Here is a 13,891-nt window from a genome sequence, read left to right as displayed (position 1 = left end):
GAATATCATTTATTGCTTGATGCCACGCTGGAAATATCAGCCACATATTTAGGGTAAAGTTTATTTGTTGTGCTCATTGTCCAGCAGAACAATTGGATTCTTGGCCAACCCCAAGGCGTTGGGGGATTAAAGACAACCAGTAAAACCACTTTCATGGTTTCCAACAACAACACACCACTTCCCATTGGAAAAAAAAAAATGAAAAAACACTTAGAGACACCAACCTGCAGCAGGAATTAATGTCAGGGATGATAATTGGGAAACTCCATCCCTTCATAGAGCAAAGAAAATCTGTTTAAAAAGCCTTACAAAGCCTAGCTTGAAATCTAGCAGCCAAAATCTTACCCGGACAGGATAAAATGTACAAAAAAAAAAAAAAAAAAAAAAAAAAAAAAAAAAAAAAAAATCCAGGAATAACAGCAGCATCCCAGCTGCAGGGGATTTCTCTCCACATATCAATGCAGAGCAAAGTGACCAAAATGGATATTTCTTGCAGCTTTTTTTTTTTTTTTTTTTTTCCGCCCCCAGCAGATAATCATCTTCCCGGGCTGTTTTCTGCATATGCACACGTGCACAGAGACACGAGGAAAATCCGTGCTCTATTTTATAAGCTCATCGAGATTCTAATCTTACAGCAAATAAGGCATGGCGTCTAGATGGACGGCGTTACAGGAAAATCAATATTGATTATTAGCAGCAAAGATGCGGGATGGAGCTGACAGTTAAAAATCCTTTTAAGATCTTGGGAGAAAAATGACAGCTCCACACAACAAATACGGCAGCGCTGATTCAACAGCTTCATCACCCAGGGGATCAATGGGGCTTGGGGAGATGCAGGAGCCCCGGCCTGGGGGAAGGCAGGATTAAGGTGCGTAGTTTTACACATGGGGAGCGCCACAGAATCATTAAAGTCGGTAAAATCGGCTCCAACTGTTCCCCCGGCAGTGCCAAGCCCACCACCGAGCCGTGTCCCCAGGCGCCGCATCCACGCGGCTTTTAAATCCCTGCAGGAATGGGGACTCCCCTGCCGCCCTGGGCAGCCTTCTCCAGTGTTTACCAACCTTTTCCACGAAGGAAATCTCCCAATATCCCAGCACAGGCTCTCCTCCAGGATTTTGGGAAGGATTTCACTCCCTCAGTTATCACACGCCCAGATCCCTCTCTTTCCTTACGTCCCTCCAGCACATTCCTGCACACACAAACACGAATATCATCGCTCCTGCTGCGCTCTGCTTATCCCGACTTCATTTTTGTCATTAATTTGTCCTGTTGCCCCGTGCAGCTGCATCCCAAGCCGCGGGAAGCAGCGGGAAGGCGCTGCAGGAAGAGTGGAAGTGGGAGATGGGGAGAGGAGGCTCTGGGAGACACGGCCGCGTTCCCAGGGGTGCTGAGCTGGGATCTAACAGGACGTTCCCTTCTGCTGGCAGGGTGCAGGTGACAGTGACATTCATTACCGTGCTGCCCCCAGGACGCCTGCCAGAGCGCGTTCCGCGTTCTCCCGTCGCACGCCCAGCGCTGTCGGACCCCGTTCCCAATAAGGGGTCCCAAAATAAGGAAAGGAAAACCACAGATCCGTAGAATGGTTTGCATTGGAAGGGACATTAAAGATCGGCCAGTTCCAACCTCTCCCATGGGCAGGGAAACCTCCCACTGTCCCAGGCTGCTCCAAGCCTCATCCAACCTGGCCTTGGACACTGCCAGGGATCCAGGGGCAGCCACAGATGCTCTGGGCACCCTGTGCCAGGGCCTGCCCACCCTGCCAGGGAACAATTCCTTCCCAATATCCCACCATCCCTGCCCTCTGGCACTGGAAGCCATTCCCTGTGTCCTGTCCCTCCTGGCTTTGTACAAAGTCCCTCTCCAGCTCTCTTGGAGCCCCTTCAGGCCCTGGCTGAACTCTTCTCCAGGCTGAACGCCCCCACACTGCAGAGGGGCTCCTCCTTAGCCCAGTTTGCTGTGCCACCCTCCCCTGGCAGGGCCCTGGGGTCACTCAGGACCGCAGAGCCCCAGTGCTGCACACGAGGCTCTCCAAGGCTCGTGCCTCTGGTGCCAAAGGCAATGAAACCAGCAGGAATGAGCCCCCACGATGAGCCAGACTGGGCAAATCGAGATCTTGAGTGATTTTGGTCATATAGCATGCCCCAGGGGGAGCCAATTGTGCCCTGGGGCTGCCAAATTCCCAAAGTCTTTGTGAAAACGGGTTCCCGATCGAAGATGTTATTTTTCAAGCAATAAAGGAACAAAACAGAGAATTTGGGGTTTTTTCCTGCCTCTCAGAATTCTACAGCAGGGACTCACCTTGCTCAGAGCCCTGCAGAAACAAGGACCCGCCTGCTCAGAGCACTTGATCCCAGCTGATCCATCACCACCTTGATCCTGACTCCCACAATTACACTGAGGAGAAAGCAGCAGCTGAGGTGGGAAAACAACGGGGCTCTAAGGCAAGAGGAGCTCAGGCACTGAGCTGATGAGGCTCCTCAGTTCATCGCTAATTGGGACGGATGTTTAAAATAAAATAATGCTGCCTAATCACCTTGAGATCCTCCCAGGCACAGCCATGGCATCCTCTGGGAGATGATGACTTAAAAGTCACCTTAAAGGAAGCAGCGCCAGGATCTTCCTCTGCCTAGTGAATATTTGGGCTTTTCAACCGATTATTTAAAGGCAGAAAACACAAAGCCTTCCCTGCTTGCTGCAGCAGCTGGTTTCTTTGGGATTGCTGGGACGCAGCCCTGCTCCCCAACGCTGCAGCTTCCCACGCCACACCCAGGTTCCTGCCGGGAATAACTGGGAAGCCGGGCTGCAGAGACACTGAGGGACACACCCCGCGTGGATCCCCTGCTCAGGGACAGGCTGGTGGCACACCCCAGCCCAGAGAGCAGTGGGATGATGGATCAGAGCCAGCCCCAGAGGAGGATCTGCCCTCTGGGCCGTGGGTAAAGACCGAAGCAGCTCCCTGTCGTGCTGGAGATGAGGACCAAAGGACAGCCAGGGAGAGCAGGGATCCCTGCAAGGGATCATCGCTGCCCAGGGATACCTGCCTCATCCCTAGGTCCCTCCTCATGATCCCAACCACCCTCCCAGCCTCAACACATTAACTCCACGCCCCTGACGCCCTCCAGCAGCCAGGATTCCCATCCCACAACCCGAATCCTAACCTCACCCTAAGGAAACCCTGCAAACCTCACCCGCACACCCCATCCCTGGCCAACCTCCACCCCTAATCCCGCCTCTCACACGCAGCCCTGCCCAAAGCAGCACCCAGGACGAAGTTGCAGCCAACTTTTGCGGAGTTCAGGTGGAGCCAGCTGCCCTCTGTGCCAGCACGATCCACCTGCGGTTGCCGGCTCAGTGGGCGTGAAGGGGCCGCGTGGAATACAAATGGACTCTTTCACTTAGCAGGAGGCAGGTAATTTCTTTTGTCCCCGCTGATGCATTATTGATTGTGATGAATGTCAGAGCAGGAGCCTGTTCCAAAAGCCATTAAACAATAATTTCATCTCCGGAGGGTAATTGATTGTCAGAGGGAGCAGCTTTGCCAGTCACAAGGTGGTGGTGACGGGGAATGTTTGTATTTGGGTGGGGACAGAGGGAGTCTTGGGCAAACTGCATGATTTATTAATCAAACATGGGGAAAAAAGAGTTGGGAGAGGGAGTGCACTGGAGAGAAGGAGCCAACTTCTTCCGAGCTGCTGGGCAAGGCTGAGAGCCAGCCTGACCCCAGCCCGGCTCCGTCACGCTCTGGAGAACATCCCTAATGGCACTTTGCTGGGGCTGCCTGGCTGCGGTGACACATCCCAACGCTGACCTGTCACCTCCCCGTCATTCCAGCCCGTGACCCGCACATCAAAGTGCTTTTCTGACACACCCCAACTCCTTCCCTGCCCCTCCATTAAAGCACTGCCGGAGCGGTGAACGATTTGCACCTCAAAGCCCCCAGCTCTCCCCCTCCAACGCTCCTCCAACCCAGCACTGATTTCAGAGAGATCTAAGGCTACACCACACCCTCACCAAGGGAGCGCTGGAAGAGGCAGGAAGAAGGGTCTGGATTTGGGAATTGGGATTGGAGTTTGTGGAGTTGAGCTGGGATGCAGTGAGGGGAGAGAGGGAAGAACCCTCCCATCCCAGAGGAGAGGGACGAGACCCGACGTCCCCAGAATTAATCCTTACTGTGAGCAGTCATTTACCAGCGTTCAGAGACACAGCCCCACCAAGGGGCATGGGGACACGTCCCCAGCTGTGCCCAGCCCTCCAGGAGGACACCGTGCCTCCCCCCTCTGTCTGTCTGTCTGTCTGTCTGCCCAGCGGCGGTGGAGGAGGGCAGGGATGGAGCAGCATCCTCACCACATCTCCAGCAACAGCCCCAGGAGAGACAAATCCCTCTGTCAGGAGAGGAGAGGGAGTTTATCCGTCTCCTCTGCAGCACGAGAGGTGGATTTATCACGGATTTCCCTTTCTCCCATGCTTTATTTAGTAGTTCATTATCTTGTCAGCTGGAACCAGCCAGCTCCCACAGCACACTCTATCACTCCCAAATCCCTGCAGGAGCCACTCGAGGTAAAATGCCCACCTGGACCACCTGAAGGCCACATCTGATCCGGGAGAGGACGGTTCCCGAAGGTGGGGAGAAGAATGAGAAAGGAATTCCTGTCCTCCGAGTGTGAGGGTACAGAACTGCATCAAAACTCATCATTAAACACTCTCCCTCTGTCAGGCTAGTTTAGAATAAAACCAAAGCAATAAAAGATCAAAACCACAAGCAAGCTGGAAATTAAAGTCCTTCTAATGGCATTAGGCAATGCCCTCTGCCTTCACATCGATCACAAAGCCTGAAAATATCTCTAATAAAAAAGAAGATTCTGTCCCCACCACAAAACTCTCCAAGGAGCAAAAATAGCAGTGAAATGTCCTTTTCTAGGGAAGAAGGAGTAATGCAGCCTTCCACAGCCTTTCCACGAGCTGAGCTGGTGCAATACACAAATTTCCAGGCATATTTGCCAGTTATCTCCACAGGAGGTGGTGGTGATCGGTATCTACAAGTAGGTGCCAGCCCAGCACCAGAATCCCAGGGTGGTTTGGGCTGGAAAGGGCCTTAAAGAACATCCCTATCCCACCTTCCACTATCCCAGAGTGCTCCAAGCCCCGTTCAGCCTGGCCTTGGATGCTTCCAGGGATGGGACAGCCACAGCTCCTCTGGGCAGCCCGTGCCAGGGCTGGACCTCCCCTCTCAGGGAAGAACCATTTGCATATTTAAACCCCTCCCACTGCCATAATCATCTTCCACCTCCAGGCTACCAGAGGAGGTAGGACCTGCATCACCCTACAGGCGCTTCCTCGACTTTCAGAGCCAGCCCTTGGAGAAGTTTGGTACAAATCTTCAGTGTTTATTTGTTTCCATTTATTTTCCCCATTACTTTTTTCCCCGCGCTCAATACCGTTATTTGGATAAAAACGCGCTACGTACAAGAGCAAACGCCAGACAGAGAATACCAATTGGACACGCTGCCTTGAAGTGGAGCCATCGAGAGGGAAGGCAATTCTCCCAGGGAGCAGGAGGCCATCAAACCCTGGGAGAGGTTTCTCTCCCTCCCCTCGCCGAGCACTGAAGGGAACAAAGAGGAGAGGAAAGCAAAAAACCAAATCCCCGCTTCAAAAGCCTCCCCGTTTCAAAGCGTGGCACCAACGTTGACTGACTCGTCTTCCCGACAGCCCTTTGTGGCAGCGCTGCTGTTTTCTGTGCTGCAGGAGCAGCTCGGTTCAGGCCCCAGCCCGAAGCTTCGCGGGCTCTGTGGTTTGGGGTTTGCAGCAGGAGGGCCCCTGGGTGCCACCCTGCCCTGCCCTGGGAGCTGCTGGGCAATGCCAGGGTGGGAATGGGGCAGTTCAAACTGTTTCTTCCTCCAGCCGAACCCTCGAGTTTATTCATTATGTTATAGTACCTTCACCATACCTAAAGGGGCTTCAAGAGAGCTGGAGAGAAACTTTGGACAAGGGCTGGAGGGACAGGACACAGGGAATGGCTTCCAGTGCCAGAGGGCAGGGATGGATGGGAGATTGGGAAGAAACTCCTCCGTGTGAGGGTGCTGATGCTGTGGCACAGGGTGCCCAGAGCAGCTGTGGCTGCCCCTGGATCCCTGGCAGTGCCCAAGGCCAGGATGGACAGGGTTTGGAGCGGCCTGGAATAGGAAAAGGTCCCTGCCCATGGCAGAGGTGGAACGAGATGGGCTTTAATGTCCCTCCTAACCCAAACCTGTCTGGGATTAAGCTGTGGCAGATCCAGTGGGAAATCTCACATGGAACAACATCCACCCCGCCAGTGGTGTCCCTGCCAGACAAACTCCAAGAGCAGAACTCCCATGGCACTGTCCTGCACTGCAGCACACGGGCTCCGGGCTAAGCAGACACTGGAGACACCAAGCCCTCCCTCCTTACACTCGACAGCAGCAGGAAATGCCTAGGCAGGGTCTGAGCCCTGGGCTCCTCTCCCAAGCGTCCTCCACAACCATTCCAGCCCGCTGCTCAGCTTTGGAAACCAGAGCACGGCGACTTGAGGCGCTGCTTCCAGCTTAGCTTTCGCTGCTGCTCTTAACCCCGGCAACCTTTCCAGCTCTGCCCTGCCAGCACAGAGGAAAACAAGCCACTTGACAGGCTCCCTTCTGCTCCAGAGGAACATTTCCCCAGGAAAGGAAGATCAAGGGAAGCACCGGCTCTCTGTCTAAAAGATGAGGAGATATATTCCAGCTGACATTCAGCACTATCAACATTTTATGAGCTTTGGAATCCAGTTAGTTAGCCAATATTTTACTTAACTCCAGCTTAGATTTAAAAACTTGACCTTCTCCGAGCACGTCTGTGTCACGTTTCACTCGGCCAGGTGCAGCTCAGCGTGCAAAGCACCAGGGTATTTATCCCCCCCTTTTTTATTTGTTCATTTGCACTACTCAAAAATCAATACGGAGATGGGGGTCCCTGCACAGGCACTTGGAGCACCCACACGGCTCTCCAAGGCGCTCATCACACACAGCAAGAGGGAGATGACCCCGAGCAGCTCTTCTCCTGGCCAGGGGGGGCTGTAAATCAGGGCACAAAGCGGCCCTGGCCATCTTGGTGAGGGAATAGCAAATTGCTTTTTAGCTCAGCGTAGGGGAGCGGTTTGGATGTTCGTAAAAAGCAGAGCCCCTGCGTGCCTGGATCTGAGAGGAAAAATCACCGATGTTTGGCCATGGGAAAGGTCTGAGGATAGGGCAAGGCATCAATTTCAGCTCCAGCAGCAACAAAACACACAGAGCAAGGAGGGAGATCTCCCAGAGGGAAAGGGAGCAGTGGGACAACCACCCAAAACATCAGAGCTGGAAGACCAGAAGCATCAAAGGTGGAAGATCACCCCGGGAGGGTGAGCAGTGGGTGACAACAGCAGTGCCAAGACACCAACACAGCCCCTGGAGCCTTTATCTCCTCTTTGCAGATAGAAACGCTGCAGTAATGAGGCTAATTAACACCACAACCTGGCTGGCTGGACACGGAACTTCCCAGAAGATGTTCCTCACTCCACGTGCCTGTCTGGGATCACACCCCAGGCCCAGCAGTTCCCCGAGCACACCTCAGCACAAGCAGCCTGTGGGAGGCAAGCAACCCCATCCCCCCTCTTCCCACCACCTGCCCAAAGTAATACTGGATGAAAGAAATGTGTTTTAATAAAGAAAATTGATTTAGTTTGGTTTATTCATTAACACGTCGATCAGGAATGATTTATGGCCACAATTTGCCAAATTATTTCTCTATTGATCAGCCCAGGGTTGTTCTGTTGTAGGTTCAGTCAATTAGAAGGAGAAGCACTCAGGTGGGTAAATTAATCAGTCTTAAGTAGAGCCCGCCCATGGAGAGGGGCTTGGCGAGCCCCGGTGCCAAAGCAAAACCCCTCTGAGGTGAGAATTCTCCTCACAAAACAGTCAGCAAAAGGTGTTCAGCACCTCCTCCTCCTCCCCAAGAAACACAGCGTTCAAAACTTTGCTCTGTTTCCCATCGCAAACAGAGTGATTGCAACCCGCAAGGCTTCGCATTCAGCCTCTGTGAGCCCAGCTTGTCTGAGCTCAGAATCCCAGGATGGTTTGGGTTGGGAAGAGACCTTAAAGCTCATCTCATTCCCTGTCCCTAGTCCCTTCACCAAGTCCACCTGGCCTTGGGCACTGCCAGGGATCCAGGGGCAGCCACAGCTGCTCTGGGCACCCTGTGCCAGGGCCTGCCCATCCTCACAGGGAACAATTCCTGCCCAATCTCCCATCCATCCCTGCCCTCTGGCACTGGAAGCCATTCCCTGTGTCCTGTCCCTCCAGCCCTTGTCCCCAGTCCCTCTCCAGCTCTCCTGGAGCCCCTTCAGGCCCTGGCAGGGGCTCTGAGCTCTCCCTGGAGCCTTCCCCTCTCCAGGTGAGCACCCCCAGCTCTCTCAGCCCGGCTTCAGAGGAGAGGGGCTCCAGCCCTCAGGGCATCTCTGGTGCCTCCTCTGGACTGGCTCCAGCAGCTCCAGCTCCTTCCTGCGCTGGGACCCCCGAGCTGGAGGCAGCTCTGCAGGTGGGGTCTCACCTGAGCGGGGCAGAGGGGCAGAATCCCCCCTCCCCTGCTGCCCACGCTGGGGATCAGCCCAGGACACAGCTGGATTTCTGGGCTGCCAGTGCCCATCGCATGGCCTCATCCAGCCTTCCATCCACCTGCACCCCCAATTCCTTCCCAGCAGGGCTGGACTCCAGCTGTCCATGGATCAAATCAGCCGGACTCAAGGGGTCCCTTGGTTCCAGACGTGCCACTCCTGTTCGGGACAGACCCTCCCTGGAGGTGGCCAGCAAAGAGCAAATCACAGGGAAAGCACCATCCACATGGAGCAGCATGGACAAGGAAGAGCAGATGGCCACATCCCCAGGGCAGGGCAGAGCAGAGCAGAGAGCCCCTCTGCTGGGAACAGGGAACAGGCACAGTGCTGGCTGCCAGCAAACCCTGTGAGCATGGTGTGACGCTGCCCTGCTCCTGCTGCCCATCCTGCCCCGTGGCAGCACCGATGGACGGGGCTCTGCCCTCTCCTTATCTGCCCCAGCCCCAAGCCAGGCACTGCTGGGGCTCGGGGAAGGCCGGGCTGAGGCAGGCAGGGTGTAATCAAACAGGTTCATCTCTGCTCCCAAATCCAGCTCTTAAGGACCGTTAATGGCACTTTCCTTAATCTCAGCGTTTGCAGCAGAGCCCAATAAATCACCAGCAGCAGCCGCAGAGATGCTCCCTGCAAATGCTGCTCTTCCCAGGTTTTTCCCCTGTTCCAGAGGGAAGCATCCCTGGTGCCGTGCTGAACCTTACAGGAAGCAGATGCCCGGGGCACAGAGTCCCTGGCCGAGCACCCCGAGCGATGCTCAGCGTGGGTGAGGGCTCGTCTCTGTCTTTGCAAATGTCAGGGCTCATTCTTTCCTGAGTGAGACATGGATGTGGCAGCGCGATATTAAATTACAAGTCAAATACTACAAAGGCTTTTAATTACACGCCAAACACAAGCTGCTGTCAGAGAGGAGACACCGGGCTCGATGGCCCATCAGGCTGTTCCGCTCCGGCAATTCCTATCTACCCGGTAAAAGTCCAGGAAATTGGATCGGTAATGGGAACGGGGGCCTTTCACCTCCAGCCCAGCCATTCACGTCCAGCCCGGGAGGGAGAAGGAAAAGTCATTACCAACCCGATGGCCGGGCAGCAGCGGGGGTCGGTGGGGCTGCAAACCGCGAGGAGAGCGAGGAGCGGGTTCTAGCCCCTCGGAACAGCGGCAGTTTGGTGTGGCAAAGTTGTCGAGAGGCTTCTTGCCCCCCGCCCTGGCTGCAGCCTGAGGATATTCCCTCCTGTTTATGGAAAACACTGGAATATTTGCGCTCCTCTCCCAGCAAGGGCGCAGCAACGCTTCGGTCCTGCAGAGATGAAGGACGCGCTTTGATGCCGGCTGTTTTTAACAGCCTCACACTGCAAAACCCACCCTTCTCCAGCCGGTGTGCTCACACCCTCTCAACACCCCGGGAGGTGGAAAAGCTCTGAGTTCATCAAGGACAAGGAACCAACAGCAGCAAGAGATGAGGGACTTCACGGCCCCCACAGACCTGGTGGCAAGCAGGGAACAACGTTTATCCCACTCCGTGAACAACTTTCCTCCTCGTTCCAACCCCCCGTACAACACTGCTCCAACCAGGGATGGTGAGACAAGGGCTGAGCTGCCCTGCCAGCGTGATTTAGCCCAGTGTAAATTGAGAAAAAACGTGGAGGAAAGGCATCTGAGTGTCATTTTTGGCATTCTTCAGGAATCCCCGGGCTTTGGTACCCAGGCTGTCGCATCTGCAAGCTCTGCCTCCAATCTGTAAGGCTAATTTGTTCAACAGCTTTGTTCCCTCTTGGGAATGGGGAGGGGGTTGCTGGTCACAGAAGATTGATTCAGCTTTTTGGTGCATCAACATTAATGAAAATCAACACTAATGAGTGGGGTTTTTTTTATGGCAACCCCATAAAAAGCATTAGGACAGGTAAACACGGGAACAGCCAGGGAAAGCAGCGGGATCCTGTGTCCCTAGCAGCTGTGCTCACCTCTGCCAGCCCCTCACATTCCTTGCACACTTATCCACTGTATTATTCAGATTAAACTCCCAGGCAGCCCCTGGTGAGAGACACGGTGAATTTCGAATCCTGGAAAGGTTTGGGTTGGAAGGAACTTAAAGACAGTTTCGTTCTACACCCCAAAATGGGCAGGGACACCTTCCACTAGACCAGCTCCAATCCTGTCTAAAAGGGTCCTGCACACCCCCAGGGGTGCAGCCCCCACAGCTGCTCTGGGATTATCTCTGCACTCTGGGAAGGGGATGCTTTCATCCTTACCGACCCCCTTTCTGCCCTCAGGGGTAAATTTGACTAAACTGGCACCAGGTTTGTTTGGGTTGCTTTTCCGAAAACTCACTTGTCATAAAACAGGCAAAAAAAACCCCCAAAACCAATAAAGAAGAATAAAAGCCCACCCTGAGTCAAGGACTTGGTTCCTGAGATCAGCCAGCCTCCAAGAATGGAGACAAATATCTGTTTTAGAGCAAACAGCATCAGACCAAAAACCTCCCTGGCTGCCCTCTGAGCCCCAAAATTATGCTCAGTTGGAGAAATCACAGATAATCAAATTGTTTCCCCCTTCCAGCCTTCAGCTGCGGCATCAGGGCTTCAGAACCAGCACAGCCATAGCATGGAAACACCTGGCTGGTTTTTTTTTTAATTTCTTCCCAAGGTGCTTCAGCCCTTCAGATTTTCCGAGCCATCCTTTAGAGGTTCCAGATCTAAACGGGATGATTGCAGGAGGCTTCTTGTTACAGGACATCATTAAAAATAATGTATGTGTTTGAACTGCAGTCGGCAGGGCCGTGCCAGGGATGAGCGAGGGGAAAGGAGAGTTCTCTGATCTTGGGAAGAGAGAACAACCTATTAAAAAGGAATTTAGTTCTCATGTAGAGCTATCAAACCCTTGGAAAGCCCTGCTCTCTGCCTCTGGGCTCTTGTACTTTTCAAGGACAGCAAAACTCTAGGTTTAAGCCCTTCAACTGTATTTGAATATTTAATTTTTTTTAAAAGTCAGCTCTTGTACTGCTTTTCACCAACTCGTTCGACCAGGAGAGCTGAGGCCCTGGCAGCTCCTGCAGTTTTAGCTCAGTGATAGTATCTTCCCCTTGAAGCACCAGCCCCAGTCACTCCAGTGGAACAGAAATAATCTCTTTTGTTAAATATACACACACACACCAAAAAAAAAAACCTTCTAAGGCTGAAATTCTTACTCAGGTTTGACAGAGGAGAGATGTACAAGGCGCCCAGCTGGGAATTCCCTTCTTGTCACAGGGATGACAGCGAGGAGGGAGCTCAGGGATTTCTCTCTCTGCCTCCCTCCCTCGCAGCACCCCCAGCCCCTTCTGCATTTGAAAAGGCTCCTGCAGATCCCACACAGATCCCAAATCCTCGGGACTGCCCTAAGAGCTGCTGCGAATCTTTACTTCCAGAGGAAAAGCTGATTTTTTACTGCTCAGAGAAGCTGTGGAACATCCCCAGGAGTGTTCCAGGCCAGGCTGGACAGGACTTGGACTGGGATGAGTTTTAAGGTCTTTTCCAACCCAAACCATTCTGGGATCCTGTGATTTTTGAGAGGGAGGAATGAGCTCCTGCACAGCCCCTCACTGCTCCACTCCCTCTCCACGTGTTCCCAGCCCATCCCAAGAAACAGCCACTCCTCATCTCCGGCTCCGCACACCCCTTCCACAGATAAAATCCAGCAGCACCCTCCCTTGCTCACGGAATATTTTATTGACACCACGAGTGCACACAGCCCTGGTATCTTTTTGGTCTTAGCAGTGTGTTTATTATCCATGCACTCATTTGTTCCTGCACCAGCTGAGAAAAGTGGAGAGAGATTAATTCCCGAGGGAAAAAAAAAAAAATAATAATAAAATAAACAAGCAGGATTGCTGCTTTTCTTCTTTTTTTTTTTTTTTATTTTTTTTTTTTTACAGGGACTCTGATCCATCCAAAGAGCTGCTTTCTCCAGGCCTCCCATGTCACTGTTGATTGAGTTTGTTCCCTCCTCACCTCCTGGCTCTGTTGGAGTATCTTGTCTCCTCAGTATTACTGTCGCACTTCCTTTTCATATGCCTGAAATACACACTATTGTGTTCTGACTTTTAGTTTTTGTGCAGGGATCCCTTTCATGTCTCGCCTTCTGTAAAGTCCTTTTTTCTTGGCAGTCAAGTGTATGAATGTTTGCTGCCAGGAGATTTTGCTTCTATTGTATTCCAGACATATTATAAGGGAGGGTATTTTTTTGGTTTTGTTTTATTTTTTGTTCTATATTGTCTGTGAGGAGTTCCGTGGCATTTTTTTTTTTTTTTCCCCGTGCTACCATGACTTTTTCCACGCCTTGCTCTTGCCCCTGTGCACAGGGGAGCAGCATCCTCAGAAATGAGCACGAGAAGGGGTAAGAGGGCAGGAGCCGGAAAGCACTGTTCAGGGACACAACGGAATTAATCTTTCCCCACATTCCACGGGATTTGTTGCCACCATTCCCTTTGCAGAACTGGGACAGGGAACAGCAGAGTGGTCTGTGCCTCCTCAGGATGCAACTAGGGCCAAATTTTTTAAAAAATAAATAAATAAATAAAGGCAAAATAAGGTTTTGGTCCCAGGGTCCATGAAAGGACTTTCCCACTAATCCTGATCTAAACGGCCACTGCATTTTCTCCTGCTAAAATTCACCTCTTTAGGGAATTCACTTCACTGGCAGATTTCAGTCCTAAGAACAGCAAAGTTCAGATGAGCAAAACAGAAAGGGAAAACGTGTTTTTTAGGAAAGCCAAGGGCACAAGCCCTTGGGAGGCTGGTGGTGCAGAGCAGAGCCCAGGAATCCCCATCTATCACACCCATATCTGCCTAAACCGGGATCCTGAGCCCAGTAAAACAAACCAGTAAAAGGGGGTTCCCCCATCACCCATCGAGAACGCACATTTTGGTCACTCGGCAGCGCCAAAACTCCACTCTTCATCTCTCTGCCAAGCAGAAGGAGTCCTTCCTGCAGCTCAACCTGCTTCCCCAAGCTCTGCTCTTCCTCACACCCCAACTCTCCAGGTCGAGGAAAAACTCTGCAGCCCCTTTAACCAACCCACACAGCTCCACCAGTGGAGCCCTGCCACGCACCAAGAGCGACAGCCTCAACGCATGGGGTGTTTCTAATCCTCTAGAAGTGGAAACATCAGAAAACCCAGAGTTTAAATGACTTCAAACAACTCTACTTGGGGCCTAAAGTCAGAACAGCTTCTAGAGAGATTAGTTCTCCCGTAACACGCTCGTGACCGGGCTTTCTGATCTT

The sequence above is a fragment of the Hirundo rustica genome, chromosome 23, assembly GCF_015227805.2.
Source record: "Hirundo rustica isolate bHirRus1 chromosome 23, bHirRus1.pri.v3, whole genome shotgun sequence".
NCBI lineage: Eukaryota > Metazoa > Chordata > Aves > Passeriformes > Hirundinidae > Hirundo > Hirundo rustica.
This window is presented reverse-complemented; position numbering follows the sequence as displayed.